The sequence below is a fragment of the Chiloscyllium punctatum genome, chromosome 16 (assembly GCF_047496795.1).
Source record: "Chiloscyllium punctatum isolate Juve2018m chromosome 16, sChiPun1.3, whole genome shotgun sequence".
Classification (NCBI taxonomy): domain Eukaryota; kingdom Metazoa; phylum Chordata; class Chondrichthyes; order Orectolobiformes; family Hemiscylliidae; genus Chiloscyllium; species Chiloscyllium punctatum.
In genome coordinates this window covers 64,779,312-64,797,874 of record NC_092754.1, presented here as the reverse complement: position 1 = coordinate 64,797,874, position 18,563 = coordinate 64,779,312, and positions in this window count along the sequence as shown.

The window sequence follows — 18,563 nt, the reverse complement described above, 5'->3', positions numbered from 1 at the left end:
TACTAACCGTCACCAGTAAATTGAATAATTTATTTTCAAAGCCCCTCCCACCATCAAAGGTACGGCTGATGTCGGAAGAGCTAGAAGGAGATTGGAGTCAATTTTTCTTGTGGTGAAACATTACTGCTGTTCTAACACAAGGTATTTCTGAGGGATGGTCCAGTGAAGCTATGTGGATGGAACTCATAAATAAGAAGGGCATGATTACATTGATGCAATTGTAATAGTCCCCCCAGTAGTCAGAGGGAAATTGAGTAACAAATATGTAGAGAGATCTTATTTATAAGTAAGAATAATAGGATTGTAATAATCGCAAATTTTAACTTCCAAACATAAAGTGGGACAGCCATGGTCTTAAGTGCTTGTATGGTGAGGAATTTGGTAAGTGCTAAAGTCAATTTTCTTCATTAATATGCAGATGTAACTACCACAGAAGGAGCAAACCTGACCTACTCTTGTGATATAAGGCAGGGCAAGTGACTGAATGGTTAGTAGGGGAGCTTTCTGGGGCCGGGGTCATAATTTGATTAGTTGTAAAATATCTATGGAAAGGATTGGCATTATATATAAGTTAAAGTTCTTAATTAGACGAGGGCAAATTTTGACAGTATGAGACAAAAACTTTCAGGGGTTGATTGGGGTAGACTGCAGCTCAAGGGACGGCCTGCAAGAGTGAAGCTTTCACAAGTGGGATAACGAGAGTTCAGAGGTGTGATGTTCCTGTTCGTGTGAAGATAAGGCTGGTAAGAGGAGGGAACACTGGAGGAATAAAGATATTGAGGCTCTGGTTCAGATTAAGAATGAATCATAAATTAGAGATAGATAAATGAGATCAAGTGAATATCGAAGAGTACAAGAGGTGCAGGGCCATTCTAAAAAGGGAAATGAAGAGGGCAAGAAAGGAAAATGAGATAGCCTTGGGAGATAATGTTAAAGATAATCCAAAGAGATTCGACAAGTACATTAAGAGCAAAGGGGTAGATCATAGAGTCATAGAGATGTACAACTTGGAAACAGATCTTTCAGTCTCACTTGCTCATGCTGACCAGATATCCTAAACTAATCCAGTTCCATTTGCCAGTACTTGGCCCATATCCCTCTAAACTCTTCCTATTCGTATACACACTCAGATGCCTTTTAAATGTTGAAATTGCACCAGCCTCCACCGCTTCCTCTGGCAGTTCATTCTATACACACCATCCTCTGCATGAACATGTTACTCCTTAGGTACTTTCAACTTTTTCCCCTCTCACTCTAAACCTACACTCACGAGTATAGGTTTAGGTGAGACTCCACCCACCTCAGGGAAAAGACCTTGTCTATTCACCGTATCCATGCCTCTGATGATTTTATAAACATTTATAAAGTCATGCCTCAGCATGAATATGTATAAGTCTAGAGGGATGGCTTCATAAATCATGTTGCATTTTATATAAATGCTGTTTTTTTGTTAACATTTAGTTTAAAATGGAGGATGGGTGCCTGTTAAATTTCATACCAGTAGCACAGAAAGACCCGGGGAAATAAACTGCAACAAAAATAAAATGGACAAAAAGTTATTGCACTACGGATAATCTCACCATATCATTCGTGTAAAAAATAATTCCCTGTTTTGACCTTGCAGTTAATAGAGTCTATTAAATTGCCCTGTGTTTGTAATAATTTTCATCTATCTGTCATTCTTCATTTAGTTGTTATAGTTAACGTGTGGATTACTGCACCTCTCTAAAAATTAAAAAAAAAGAGTGAATTAAATATTGTATCTTATTATGACAAAAAAATTAACAATTCAATGACACCAAATTGGAAAGGAATGTTGAAATGTAGCCAATTCTGAGGACTACAAGAATTTGCAAGAGATCATTAATTAATTTACAGTATGTTAAAATAATTAGTAAATGAAGATCCACACAGATAAACGTAAGGTGTTACACCTTGGAAGGAATAATGTGCAGGTCACTTATTCAAAAATGCACGTCTACGTGAGGGAAACAAACAAAGGGATTTCAGACAATTACATCAGTCCCTAACAATTTCACCACCGGTTCCAAAGGCCATAAAAATGCAAACAAAGCTCTAAATTTTATCTCTAAAGGGACAGATTTGAAAGTCGGATCAGTAAAAATTTTCAAATGGCAGGTTGCCTGAATGATCAAGGTATTGCCCTGCCAAATGAATCAGAGAATGGCCATCACCAATTTAGTCGAATCACAACAAGCATTGGCAATTAACTGCCAATCTTCACCTGGTCCATTCTCCATGCCTTTACCAATCAGCACTCATTACACAAACAGATTGAATGCTTTCTCTCTTCCCATTGGTATTCTTGAGAGAGTCATGAGAAGTACAATACTAAAGACTTAAATGAAAAAAATCTTTATTTCATCAATGCTCAACTTTCCATGTTGTACCAGCTGGCAGAGGTGAAACTTAACTATAATATATCAGGCCTATAATGAACTGGTAGAGTTCTGCACTGTTCTCAGAGGAAAACCAGCAACAATGTACTTCTGGAGAGAGAATAATGGCATTACTTTGCCTTTGCTCATATACAGCAACAATTTCAAAGCCATTGAGGAACAGAAATAAATAGAAACAAACCACATGCACATACACACAGCACACTATTATTTAAAGTAACAGAGAGAAATTCTGCACGAGCAGAAAAACTAATTGTTATTCTGAATAGTGAATATGGCACCAAAAGCACCCTTGTGATAATGACAGTTGGAATATCTAGCCCATGTTGGTTTACAGCAGTTGAAGAGTTGCTCATTCTATTATTAGCCCTACTCAGTTCCTACACCAGTATGTGACCATAGTTTCAGATTGTTTTTAAAGGCAGATATCAATATGAAGTTGCACAGTGGCAGGAGCATGGCTCTCCTATGGACAGCACTAAAGAGATCTCACACACATTGTCTCTTTAATAAAGAAATGGGACAAACCTCAGAGATAGGGAAATGTAAATAAAGGAATCACTAACAACATTTCATCCAATTCGATAGCAACTGATACCTGATCACCAAATTCAGCTGCCACTTGAAAGGATGCAAGAAGCTCCATAAGGAGATACTCCAAATTTCACTTGATTCTGTGTCACATTATCGCAAGAGAGCTTTGTAGTTGCCTTCTAGCAGAGACGTTATTTTTTTCCACAAACCACAGAAAAGCATTGGCTCTGATCACAGATCAGAACCGAACCCTGCAGAACGACATCATAACTAATCTTGAGAAGCTGTGTCAATGGGTGCTTGGGTTTACAGTGCCTCTGTGTTCTGAGCTTCCGTCCCAATGTTTTGCTGTTCCCTAGTTATTCTGATAAGTCGCGGTTCCAGTCAGTTTTTATTTCATCATTGTCCCAGATTATAGAGGTTTCAGTATCAGTGAGTTCACCAGTATAGCGCGTTGGGTAAATCAGCAGTGGCTCCATTGAAAAGGCTTTTAAATCCTGAGGTACATACAACAGCACATAGTTAACACTGTTTAATGACCTAATAACAATTAACAACATTATGTTTGATCTGCTATATTTTCCATTACTGACTGCAACGAATCTCCCTCATGGGATACAGAAACTCACCAATGTGAGTAAAAACCTCTTAAACTTTGGGTAAAACCCAGGCTATTGTCTTAAGAGAATAAACTCCATACAATAATGCAACAAAGAAAAGCAGGTTGAAGTCAAATGATGCATAGGTTTGATGACGAGCAAAACAAACTCTACCCTCGCAAGAAGACAAGTAGATAAGTTGTGCATCTTAATGCAATCTCAGAGTATCCTAAACATCTATTTCCAGATCTCTGAAACAAGTGCAGAACCCCTGGGGCCACTGTCAACTACATTCTATGAAACCCAGGGAATCATAGACGGAAATATCAACATGTCTCCTTGTAACAGTTTAAAATGTGTGTTTAATACCTCCACTAGAGTAAATAACAAAATTGTTTCAAGGTATGCACAATGAACGAGGATAGGTCATTTGGCCCTTCGATCCTGCTCCACCATTCAATAAGGTCCTGACTGACCCGATTTGAGCAAGTTTATAAAACAATCAGCTGACAATATCCCACTTCAGCTTTTCTCATTCTATCATTTTAGTATATTCCACTGCACATCTATTCTAATCTGAAGAATACTTTTCCTGCTGTTAATCACTGATCGACACTTAATCCTCTCCTCATTCTCGAACTGAAGGAGCCCATAATGCACTGTTCTTTTCCTCAGTCTATTCATAAGACAAGATAAAATAGATTGGAACAGACTCCACAGTTTGCTGGTACTTGACACAATGAGAACAATTGAAATATTTCAATACACTCCTTTGGTGCAACATATAATTTGTTTCAAACCTTTCAAACTGGTTTAATTCGTTTTGTATTTGCATTGAATGGTATTTTAGTTTGATCCAGATGTTAATATAAAGTGAAGTATTACAGCACTGAGCTTTGTCTCATTCTTCTTTGGTGGAAGTTGGAAAGGAGGGCTTTCTTACAACAGAGAGTCAAGAGAGTGAAAAATGAACAGCAAAGTTGAGTAATAATACATTCAGGTTCTGACAAAGTCAATTTCCAATCAGAGATGTTCTATGCAACAACCGATGTACTTTTGATCATGCAGTCACATGTCAGAAATGTGATATTTAATTTGTGTGCCATGAGAAAACCAGGAAGGAGATGATGACTGAATCATCTGCTTATCGGGATTGAGTAATAAATATTGGCCGGGACACCAAGTATAATCTCCTCACGTTAATTCAAAATAATAAGGATCCCTTTCGCGTGCAGAGTGGCTTTGGTTTAATGCCTCATATACGTCTGATGTGTAGGATTATCTCAGGACAGCACTGCAGTGGCAGTATCAATTAGTCGATTCTAACCCCGAGGGTAGATCTTGAACCCTGAACGTTCTGACTCAAAGATCAGCATACTACTGAGTGACACCTGAGCAACACACAACACTCTGACAAGTGGCTTATTACTTACAGCCCCAGGGATTAATGAAGCAATTAAGGGCAATTGCATCGATTTTGTATGAGATGCCAAACAGGCCTCTTCTGGTCGAATGATCGTCTCCCTACCCCGAGATCAGTAGCTTAAGTTCCTAGGTTAGACTGAGTAGGCTTAACTTCCTGTCCCACCTACTCCAGAGGCGTGTCATGCAATGATGGACATTTTAATTTTAAGAAAGGAAAACTTCTTCAATAATGGGCTGTTGTCATTTGGAAAGTGCAACATGTGTAATTAGGAATCAGCACTTTGGGTCACCTTTGCTAATTCCCTGTGTGTTCTACAGGAGTCAGTAATGTCTATCAGTGTCCACCGTTACAGCTACACAAAGTCCTCTAATATCGTTCCTCAATAGGTCATTCTTCCCTTTTGAATATGGGCAGTGAGCACTCAGTCCTATCTCTTTTTTTTTAGCAACAAATGGCTACCTTGCTTCCAACCTGCTATCAGCAAGATGTTATCTTGCACTGTCAAAGTTTGGCAATACTAAGAAAAACCCTCCCCATATTGACCCAGGCTAAGATCACAAGATGCAGCACAAGTCAGTGTTTATGTCCAGAATTAGATAGCCAGGAAGGATGTTCTGCACGGCTGGGGAGTCCAGAACCAGGGTTCACGGTCTAAGGATACTGGCTCGGGCATTTTGGATTGAGATGAGGAAACCTTTCTTCACCCTGACAGTAGTGACTCTTTGGAACTCACTGTCATAGAAATTGATTGAGATCAAAATGTTTTTTTTTCGAGCTAAAGGGATCAAAACTTACAGAAAGAATGATGGAACAGGGTACTGAGTTAGATAATCAGCCATCGTCATTTTGAACAGCAGCGCATACTTAAGGGGCTGAATGGCTTACTGCTCCACCTATTTCTGTGACCATTCTGTGGCTTGAAGAGATGTGTTTTGTTCAAAAGCTATTTTGATAGGGAAACAAAAGAGAATGTGTTACTGGTTACAACACTGAGTGACGAAACAATTTCAGATCATTGTGAATTGGTCTCCTCAAATTAAATTGACCAATGAGGAAGTTCTGGCAAACTGGGATAAACTGCTGAATTACCTTCCAGATGAAAATCGAAATGACCTGAAAGAGTTAGTATAATCACATGGGAGATATGTGGGAATAACCGATGAATTACTAATCTCACTACACATAATATTGATTGAGGAAATGCTGTTCCAATCAAACGACAGCCTACAGACTAAACTTTTGAAGATTGGCACAGGTTCAGAAAGAGACTGAACACATTTGAAAGACAATATAATCAAAATCAGTCATAGTGAATAGAGCTCACCTACATCAGTGGTACCAAAGGCGGATAATATCCAATGATTATTTTTGGACTTACGCAAAATCCATGCAATTACTAAATCTGATACCTGTCCCAAATCAAGTCTGGAAGACCATATTGTGAAGATGGCACTAGCAATTTATATTTCTCAGCATAACTTACTCAAAGGATACCTTCAGTTACTTCTATTCAAAAAGGTGAAGAGAACTTCGGCTTTCATGACACCAAAATGCACTGTACCAGTTTACAGCCATGTCATGTGGTATGAAGAATGTGCCAGCTACATTCCAAAGACTAACCAATGAAGTAATTTCTTCGTTCCCCAAGTGCGTGGTACACATTGATGACCTTGTTTTTAGTCACACATGGAAGGAAAATTTGCAGAATTTCTCAAAATTCTTCACTCGACTTTGAGAGGCAGGCTTGGTGATACACCTGGCTGACGGCGAGCTCAAGAAAACACAAATCACTCCCTGGGACCATGTTATTGAACATGGACAGGTGTCCTCATCGACCAAAAGAGTAGTACGACTACAAAACAATCTTGATTATCCAAATTAGACTGGTGAGGATAACTAATTGTTCGGATAACTGATTATCCTGATAACGCATTGCTCGGATAACTGATCAGATTGCAAACAAAGGAACTTGAGATCTTGTTCGGATAATCTGAAATTTGGATAATTGATGTTCGGATAACGTCAATTTGGTAGTACTACGAGTGGGTTTTATCAGAAAGTTGTACGGAGTCTTAGCAGTGTGGCTGCTTCACTCAGAGAATTGTTGTCGAAATGCAGGAGGTTTCAATGGATGGAGGCATTTGCCAGCCTGAAAGTTGTGTTAACTACTGCCCCAATATTAGCGACAACTAACCCAAAGCTATTCAATGTAGTTATCGATACAAGTGATAAAAGTGCTGGTACTCTTACAGAAAGCAACGAGTAGATAAAAAGACTTATCAATTGTTTCTTAGGAAGCTAAGCATTCATCAACAAGAATATTTGACAGGTCAGGCAACATCCAAGGAGCAGGGGAGTCAACGTTTCGGGTATAAGCCCCTCTCTTGTGATCTTAGCATGGGTCATGTATGGGGAGGATTGTTCTCAGTATTGCCACACTTTGACAGTGCAAGTTAACCTCTTGTTGATAGCAGGCTGGAAGCAAGGTAGCCATTTGCTTCCAAAAAAGAGATAGGGCTGAGTGTTCACTGCCCACTTTCAAAGGGGAAGAATGACCCATTGAGGAGAGATATTAGAGTATTTTTTGTAGCTGTAATGGTGGACACTGATAGAAATTACTGACTATTGCTTATGCCCGAAATGTCGATTCCCCTGTTCTTTGGATGCTGCCTGACCTGCTGTGCTTTTCCAGCAACACATTTTTCAGTTCTGATCTCCAGCCTCTGCAGTCCTCACTTTCCCCTAGGAATATTTGGCAGTTGAGAAAGAGACCTTGAGTTTGGTATTGGCGTTACAACATTTGCCAGTAATGTATCTGAGACAACCATACGTATTGATCATAATCCGCTAAAGTTTTTTGGAGAAATACAAGGACAAACATTGTATACTGGTTTTCGGGCCATGTCTTCATGAAAAAGTCTCTACATTATTTTACAGGACATTGTGAGTGTCCAGCACTTTCTCTCATGTTGTTAGATTCCACATTAAAAATACAATTTAGCCACATGACAAATCAAACTTACTTTTTCGTCACTGCTTCTTTTTTCTGTAGAACTGAGACTATCCATTTTTTGAATGCTCGGTCTGTTAAATTACAATTTGATCAATAACCACAAAATGAAAAGCAAACTAAAATAGTGTCTGGGTCTATAATTTATTGCCAGACATTAAAAACCAGAAGTCTCACAATGCTGCATTTCAAGCCTTGATCAGCGAATTTAATGAAACAAGGTCATACTCCAATCAGTCATGATCGTGATGAATGGCAGAGTAGGCTAGAAAGATCGCATGGCCTCCTCCTGCCCTATTTTCTACGTTTCTAAACTGGCTTAAATACCCAAGAAAAGTGAAGATTCAGAATTATAAGCCCTCCATCAGATGACTTAGGTAAACAGGTTACACATTAGATTTTTTAGTCAGCATATAACGTTAGTCCATATGGTCTCCCAGTATTATTGCTTGAGGCTGAGATTACAGTTCATTAGAAGCTTTCCCACCACTAGGATGAATCTGGTTGCTGGATTTATCCAGACAATTTTGAAAAAAAGTATTTTAATTGTTGTGATTCTCCTGTCTCTGATTCCATGCCTCTATTTGAACAGGATTAGGTTGTTGTGGATATTACCACTGCAGCTTCAATGTTACTTTTCCCTGTATCCTCAGGTGTCTCCAATTCAGTTGTTATCAGTTACCAACACTCAATGACAATCAGCCTTTCTAATTGAAGCAGAAATAGCTGGAGATGCTCAATGGGTCACAGGACTCAAGAAAATTAACTCTGCTTTCCCACCGCAGATGCTGCCAGACCTGCTGAGATTCTCCAGCAGTTTCATTTTTGTTTCAGATTTCCAGCATCTGCAATTTTGTTTTATTTTAGCTTTTCTAAAATGCTGTCAAACTTCATCTCATCCAAGTCTCAACTACATTTTTGTTTCACAATGAACTGGACATGAACCTCCTCTTCATAATACCTCAGCTAGGCCCCTGCCCCGCTGAAGTTTAAACAGGGGATTTATGATAATTGGCCCCACTCATTCTTTTGCTACCCTTTCACTGTTTGTGACTAATGATGACTTTTGGATTCCCTTTTAACGTTAGCTGCCAGTCTCCCTTACTCTTTACTTCCCCTCTGAACTGTCTATATTTAGCACGGTTCTCACTGGGGTTAACAATAATCCATATCCTTTACAACATCATGCAGGGAATTAGAGTATTGTTTTTGCTACCAATTCCTGCTTGTGAAAATGCTAAGCTGTACTGTGCAGCTGAAGCTGAACATTGCCCAGGTTTGTGCTCAAATGTCCTTGCTCAAATGTCCTCTTGCCCCATTGAACTCAGCCCCCCCTCCAACTCAGAATTATTCTGGATTGTTCCTTGTTCATTTTATACACAAGCTAAAATCTTTCGATACAGTGATCAATGCTTCCTTAAATGATCCCAATTTAATATTTAATGCAATTTATATATATTGTGTGTATGCACACAAATTATGAAGTCGGCAGTGCAGATTAAAGATATCGTTAGGATTCTGAACATTATAAATAGGACCATGGCATGCAAAATAAAGAAATTATGACAAATAGTTAGAAACAGTCCTGCTTTTCCCTCATGTCTAGTATTTATGCAGCACGCTTCAGGGAGGGATTTGAGAAGGTGCACAAAAGGTACACAAAAATGGTACCAGAGATGAGCAACTGGAGAACTATGTGGATAGTTTGAAGAAGCTCGGGCTGTTCTTTATGGAGAACAGAAGATGAAGAAGACATTTTACAAGTGTTCCAAATCATGAGGGATTTGGATAGAGTAGAGTAGAAGGGTAGGAGAATGCATCTAGATTGGTTACTCTTTGGAGGGTTGGTGTGGACTTATTGGGCCAAGTGGCCTGTTTCCATCCTGTGTGGATTATATTTTTAAAAGGCTTGAGAAGAAAAGGACACAGATTTAAGATGATCAGCCAAAAAACAACTGTTACAAGGATTACTTTATTTAAAAAACAGCATAGTTCAGAAACTGGAAAGTTCTGCCTAATAGTGTAGTGGTGGAGGCAACTTCAACTGAGGTCTTCAAAAGGAATCTATGATTTTCAAAAGGAGAGATTTTGCAGTATCACATAGTAAAAGGATTTGGGAGTGAACATAGGCAAGTTCCTCTTTGAGAGCTGATCAAATCATTGCCTCCGAGTTGTTACATTGTATAACATTGCACAAACTACCAGCTCACCAGTTATTTCCTAATGGTTTGACATATTCTGATATAATGACTAACTTAGTCATGCCTGAAACTAAACTTGCTTTGCAATTACTTCACTTGATCCAGGAGAACCTGCATTCCCATTTTCCTCACTGTTTGCACTGACAATGTTTCCAGAACTGCAATTCATTAAAGAGCACAAATAAAGTCATTTAACATCAGTAAACTTATTCAGAATTAAGTCCAAAGCAATTTAACAAAAAAATATCGCAGACTTGAGATTCAATATTCCAAGCCTGGTCGAGTAGTCTTCTTAAGTTAGTCAATAACTACAATTTTAAATAGCATTATTTTACCATAGTGATAATAAAAGAACAGAGATATCCATGCAAAGTGAGAATCAGGTGTAACAGACCTTTAGCTGATCGTTGTTCTCATCAGAAATAGTGATTATAGGTAGGAAAGGTCCTTTCAGTGTAAGTCTAATGAGTTGCTGTAGTCCATTCCGTAGAGTGTAAGTGCTAGGTAGCCCCACAACGTAGCTCAGTGATGGTGAATGGAGTGGAAATTAGGTACTTTAGTTCTTTTGCCAGTCAATCAAACTGCTCTCTCTTTGATCATATTGAGATTCTTGACGATTGTTGCAATTACCAGGTGAGCAGTGAAGATTCCAATGCCCCGATTTTCGCCTTGGAATGGTGAAGTTAATGAAGGGGTAATGACAAAGCAGTATACCTTGTATCCCAATCTTGTAATCTTGCTAATGTATCTAGTAATTGCTGCATGCACCACCCATCCCCCTGGAGTATATTGACAATGCTGTCCTATGATCTAAAAAATGTTGCTGGGACTTTATTTGTTTTCAAGATGCATCATGAATCATCTTGGTCGTGATGATATGGGGTTCTTTTGACTTCCACAGGATGTCTCCAGTACACCACAATGAGGGAATGCTGGGGTTGGGGTGTGGACGAGACAGTACAGAGTGAAAAGAAGAAAAAAACATTTCTTTAGTATGTCACCATTGTTTACAGCCATGTCTGGGCTATGCAAACCTTCATACTGAAATACAACAACATTCAACATACCACTGAAAAACTTTGGATGTTTTATGCTGATTCAAGATTGGTCTCTCAAAATAAGCCAAGCATTTCTGAACCAGTCAAGCAGTTGTTTTCTGTGATTGTTCTCATCTTGTGTTGGTGTTCACCATGGGATGCCTTCATGAGGCAATCCTGACATAATCTTACAACAACTGCCAGCACTTCCTTTCACATTATTGGATCCCTAACATAGCAGATTTAAATCTGACATTAGACCAAACTTACTTGCCAATCTGTTTCCTTTAGTTTCTACCTAATTCACAGTGTGAGGTGTCATTACTTTCACAGCTGCAACTAGTCATAAAGTACCAGTTAAATCATTTTAAATATGTGCATGATCACAAAGTTAATATTTGTCACTTCTTATCAACATTGAGAGTTGTGGCTGTGAGGGCAGGAGCTGGTGGATGGGGAGTAAGGGGGTCAAATAAAGACCTGTCTGCACTGGGACAGAGGGAAAACATCCTGAATGCAAGGATTTAATTTAACTTCTTTATTTCGGAAAAAAGACACTCGACCTCTTTATACACTATTGCTAATTTAACCCTTAGAAGCACAATTAGTAACTTAAAGTTTGATTCAGAATATGAACATTGTAATTACTCATTATTCAAATTTACTGAAGGTCCATGTCATATTAGTCAGTATGGGCTGTTTTGTTGAAAAGAGGATTTTATTCCTTTTCCTTTCCTGTTCCTTCATCTATTCGGAGTTTACTGAAAGATCTGACCATCATAAACCCAGGAATAATTACAGGTCTCTGACCCAGAGCAGTGTAATGACCTCAGGATGTAGGCTTCTATTAATTGATGATATCATTGAAACGGTGTGGATGTGATGCTGCCTGTATTGAATTCACCATGAAAGCATTTTATAAGCTTGATTCAAACAAATAACTATTATAGGGAAAGTGCCTGACTCCGTGGATACACATGGCCTCTGGCCAACTTAAATTTTAAACAGTGTAAAGCATTCAATGGCGACATGTATGGGAGATAGACAAGGTGAGGAGACCAGGAGCTGGTCCCAATCTATAGCCATATTTCTTCAAATATGTAGCCATATGTCATCAAATGTCACCAAACTCTGGAGACCATGGCAATGATTTTGGAGGGAGTGTAGAATAAGGGAGGGTTGGGGGAGTGAGGATGAGCAGGAAAGAGAAACAAAGCAAGGTGATGAGGTGGGGTGAAGGAGAGGAACCCATTTCTGCAGTATTTTCACTATGGCTCCAATGTCCAGAAATAGAACCTCAGTATTGATCAGCAAGCAATTTCCTATCTCAGCATTTAGGATGGCGGTACTACTGTTTCAGACAATTCTGTCTCAAATATTAAATTACTCAGGAGGCAGTCTCGCAGCCTCTTTAATGTAGCTGCTGTTGTCTGGACTGGCATCCGTCGCATTGAACAAAACATTTTGAAGGAATCAATGGTTCTCCAACATTCCCTTGTCACATTGTTGTATTCCAAATGAAGCATAATTAAACCACATCAAAATCAGATCACATCAAACTTCCTTCCTCATGGTTGCCCTCACGTCTGGCAAACTTTGATTCCCATCTTTCTGACAATCTGGTCTGTCAAAATGTCCCCAGCCACAAGTCATCATGAAGCACAAATTAAACAAAGGACTTATTGTTAAATAAATGACTTGCAAACACTTGAAAGTAAACCATGAAGATCAAAAGGCTCTACTGAGCTGATACAGCATTTTTTTTTAATGAAGAGGAATCACTGTTATCACCAGGAATAGTGCAAATATTGGGAGGGGCTGTAGTCTGGAATGGTGGTCTTTGCTATAGCACCGAGAGATGTTGTCAAGAGGAAGTTCCTGCAGAAATCTTACAGAAATTCCTGCTCTCCAGAATTTCCTTTTCACATTGCATTCTGTTAAAAAGGCCAGTTTCAAAAGCTATGACTGCAGTATATGTTGGCTCTTTTTTCCACTTTCACAGAGGTTTGCAGGACGTCATGGTCTGGTCTTTTTGAAGAGATGGGGTGAGGGGAGGTAGCCGATGTAGTAGTATTGGGAAGCAGAGAGTTAGGAAGTCAATATGTTTAGCCTCATTGCACAGTCCAGTGCTTTGAAGTGCACAACTGAAGACCTGAACATTGAAGAGTTAGAAATGATTATTGAAAGACTTTGTGTTTAATGCATGCTCAATTATTCACTGGCTTTTAACTGGGAGGTGGAAGGATTCCGAAAGTGGCAGGGAGGGAGTCTGGCACCTTCCCCTTGCTAAGCCATGCTGACATAGACCAGTTCTGTCTGACATCTTAACGCTCCATGAGCACTCAAGCATGCCTCCCTCATTTCCCTGATTGTACCCAGCTTTGCAGGCTCAGTGATGATCAGTATGAATAGTACGGCTCAGAAATGTGCTGATCTGTCCTCCCTCTTACTGGAGTCGCAGCTCTTGAAATTAAGCAGCACCGTCAACTGATGAGTAACCCTCTTCATTTTAGATGAGAGTGGTGCTGGAAAACGACAGCAGGTCAGGCAGTATCTGAGGAGCAGGAAAACCGGCGTTTCGGGCAAAAGACCTTTATCAATGAAGAATCTCTTCATTGGTCTCTGCTGGCAACATACCATCCTTGGCATACGCCAAAACCTCCAGGATTCAGTCGCAGCATGAACTGCAAGCTTCCACATAAAATGTCTTTTTACAAGACTAACGATAGAGCAAAGATTATATGCCAGTCAATAAATTCTTTAATGTAAAAGAAAAACTGTGGAAGTTGACAATCTGAAAGAAATACAAAAATAGCTGGAGAAACTCATAGCATCTGTGGACAGAAAGCAGAGTTCACGTTGAGTCAAGTGACCCTTCTTCAGAGAGGTCTGAAGTTCTGAACAGGAGTCATTCAACTAAAAACATTAACGCTGCTTTCACCCAACAGATGCAGCCAGAGCTGCTAGCTGTTAGTAGACAGTCACACATTGTATTCAGCTTATTTTTCAATGACCTTCTTAGTTTCTGGAGAACCAGAATCACCAGCTCCGTTGCATTTTCAGCAGTTGATGTTTTCAGGGCTGCAAATGGTCATCAAGTGCCATTAAGTCAATTTAAGCAAACATTTAGGTTCAGAACAAAAACACTTTTAGAAACTTGAATAGGAGTGTCAGGATTTCAAGCCAAAGATAGTCAGGCTGGAACATGGAAATGAAGGATGTGACAAACCTATTCCTTCAATACTTTACATGCATTGCATAGTCTAGAAAAGTCTCAAATAAAGAGCGTAGGGCAATTAGAGAAGGGCAACTAACTGTCCAATTTCTCCAGTGAAGAGCGTTGGATACTGGTTCTAATACAGGATTGACTTTTCCACATCAATGGGTGTTGGTTCAGCAACTGCAAACATTAATGGTGGCACAGAAAGGTTTGCCACTCTGCTATCATTCCGATTTCACCATCAGCTCTTTAGATTGGGCCATTTAATTCTTGGGATAGTGACCCAGCAATATCTTCTTGGTCAGGCCATATCAGCAGCATGCTGCCCTTGGTGGTGCCATCTACCACAGCAGCGCTGGCGCCAGCTCTCAGTTCAAGCAGCAGGACTCCACCACATTTCACAACATTATTACTGCAAAAGACTTGTTTAAAAAACCCATCACAATCTAACTTCTCCGAAAAATACACACTTGGGAGGCAGAGCCCAGCAGTTTCCACAATGTGCTAACTGTGGCCTGGAACAGCGTATTTGACATTGTTCTTGCATGTATGCAAAAGGAAATACCTACATAACTTCACAAGAATTGCTAGTTCTCCAGCAATAGCCTTTATTCCAAATACAATATTATTCAGGAGTTAAATTGCACTTTGGATCAAACTGACACTTCAATTTCTTCAGTTGTTCCTGACAACTATAGGTTTCATTTCCATTGCAATTTGGATTATTACACTTACTATGCCTGCAATTGATGATATAAGATAAATGAAGTTATTTAAATGAGCATTTGCCTCCATCCCATAATTTTGTGCCAGCTGTTTGAAAGACTGAAGATTCGGGATTCAGGACTTCAGCTTGCATTCAGCTGTTTGAGTGAAACTGGCCACACTCCAGATGGGTCACTGCAATAAATGTTCATGATTCAGTTACATCACATTGTAAATTTTTGCTATAAATTCTGTGTGTTAGGATTGAGCCCTCCACTATCACCTGATGAAGGAGCGACACTGCGAAAGCTAGCGTGCTTCCAATTAAACCTGTTGGACTATAACTGGTGTTGTGTGATGTTTAGTAATAAATGGTGAATTTGTTCTTCAAAGCCTTTGTTGCTGTTGATAACGATTAGAGACAGAAATGGGATAGCAAGTTCTTGAATGTATTCATATTCAGAGTTTAGAAACTTCAATAACAAAATACAAGCAAACTTACAAAGAAGTGTCTTCGATGTTCTCTCCTGATACAATATTTTTGAAACAAAATTATGAATCCCTAATTCTCATGCAGGTAACAGAGAGACAGTAATTCAAATGCTCTTGCCTGCGCTGCTGTGTGATGTTTCTTGAAAAGTCCAGAGAAAGTGATTTACTTTCTATTTTGTGTACTCTGAATGACGCAAAGCATTAATCACATATTGTTTTCAAACTTACTTTTTTCATGATAGATTTTGGAGTGTACTGTTTTTCATCTACCTTGTACTTTGGACTGGCAGGTGATCTGCAAATAGTCGGAAAAGTGCAATGCAGTCATTTTAAGCGTACATCGACATCCACAACAAAATTATCATTATTAACCTGAAGAATTGAGTAAATATTTCAAGCGATTGACAGCTAGTTTTATAAAACTGGTTCAAGATTTATTAGCTCAAAACCCTCACTGCCTGTTGGCAAGACAAACTAATGTGGCGGGAGTGTGGAAGCAAAGAAAGGGAGATATGATGCAACAGATTAATTTCTTCAAAACTTTATACTTGTTGCAGCGTCTCAGAATATCTCAACTAAAGAGCTCCAGGTCCAAATGGAGACTAGGCAACCAATTTTCCAATATCTCCAATGAAGACCTTTGGTACTGTCTCGACATGCAGGGCTGCATTTTCCATGTCAACTGGCATTTGCCAAGATTCTCATGAGTCAGGCCAAGCGGAGGGGAGTTCAGGAGCAAAGCTCAACTCCCTTCTGCCCCATTATATTATCCTGTCCGTGGGGGGCAAATGAAGTCACCAATTGAGAGCCACTCGTGTCTGTCTGAGTAGTGAATAGGAGAGCTCCTCAACTCCCGCAGTGGGCCGTGGCCTACAAATCTCTTGAGTACAGGCTCAGCAATATCCACCACCACTGGCAGCAAAGGACAGGTCACTGCTCTGTCTTCATTCTGTTGTTGCTGTTAGCTCCTGGGATCATGCCATTTCAATAATGGTTTGTGACCAGACAACATCTTCTGTACTACCTATCAGTACCATGCCACCCTTGGCACTGCCAACCATCACGTTTGATTCCAGCTCTCAATTCAACCAGCAGGGCTTCACCAGAATTCATAAACTGATGACTGCAAAACTCTCCTGTAAGAAAGAACACTATCTTCCACTTCTGGATGTAATACATCTTTTGGGGGTCAAAGCTCAGTGTGGTAACTAGGGCCTGCTACATGGTTCCTGGATACAGAAGGAAATATCTACATAACTTCACAGGAACCGCTTCTTCTCCAGCATTTGCCTTGGAAAATATAGTATCAAATGAAGTACGAATTAAACAAAAGATCAAACATATTTTCCAGTTAGTGCAAACAATCTTGGAGAATTATATTTTGCATATCCCTTGCAGTTTGGATTGTCAACCTTACGATGCCTGTAACTGGTCAAGACAAGATAAATTAAATCCTGAAGTTAGCATTTGCCTCCAGCTATTATTGAGTGCCAGCTGCTTGAATGGCTGAAGACTCTGGATCCAGTAGCGCAGTTTGCGTTCAGCTGCTTCTGTTAAACTTCTTACAATCCAGATGGATACTGCAATCCATACTGATTTTACTCTTCAACCCCTTTTATAGGTTTGATGAACATTTTAGCCGGTAATAAGGGTGAGAGTGTGATGGGATACGTATTTCTTGAATATACTCATTTTAAGAGACTAAAATGATCAGGGATAAGCAACTCAAATTTGCAAGCAATTTTGAATTCAAGCTTCCTTGCTGTCCTCTCCTAAAATTGTCTGTTTTGAAAAAGACTCTCTGACCCGAAGAATAATGTCGATAATGGAGATACAGTATGTGATTGCTATGGTCGGGAATGGTATTCTCTGCATTGCTGTGTGCTGTTTTCATGAGGAGTCTCTACGTTATCTTACTGCAACTGTCAGTCTAACAGCAATTTACTTTCACTTTCTTGTACTCTGAATGAAGCACAATCATGGTCACATATTGCATCAAACATACTTTTTCATGACCGCTTTAGATTTGGAAGGAATGGTTTTCCATCTCCATCGCAGTTTAGGCTGTCACGTTTACCAGGCTAGCAACTGAACAGACAAGTTTAGTCCCTGAAATCAGCATTTTCCTCCATCTACAAGTGTGTGCCTGCTGCTGGAATGGCTGAAAAATCTGGATTCAGTATTGCAGCTCTTATTCAGCTGCTTTTTAAAAACTGTTCACACTGCAGAAGGATGACTGCATGGTTTGGTGATTTTTCTGTCAAATTTACATAACTAGTTTGCAAGAAAGCAGAGCACAGGTAGGGGAAGAGGCAAAGAATGTCGGGAGAAGGGATTTTTCCTTGCAGTATCGACCAGAGAGTTCAATGGGAGGGAGAGCGTTCAGAACCGGGCTGATGAAGGGGAAACATTTCACTGAAGATATTTGGATCTTTTAAAGCAATGGCTTTTCCAGCAACTCTGTTTTTCTTTCTGTTTTACAACATTCACAGTTCTTTCGGGTTTTATTTGGATGAATTCTGTTGTTCTAGTTAAATAAGAGCTTCAATCTGTAGGAACCAAGTACGCATGAAAGATGCAAATTTAGTGCGATTGCTGTGGTCTGATCTGCAAAGGTGTTTGTTGCACTGCTGTCATATGCTTTCAAGAGGCAGCCCCTGAACAATCTAAACAACAGCTCTCCAGCAATATCCTTTCACGTCTTTGAATTCTGAATCAATTATCATTTATACCCAACTGGAGCAAACTTATTTTCTGCAACTGGCCCTGGAGAAATTAGATTTCCCGGTTCTTCACAGTATATGCAGCTGAAATTAGTCATGAAATAAGATGTTTTAAGCTAGGTCTTGTATGGATAATTGGCTGATGGCTGGTATAAAATTGCTGGATGCTCAGGGATTCAGTATTATATTCTTTGAT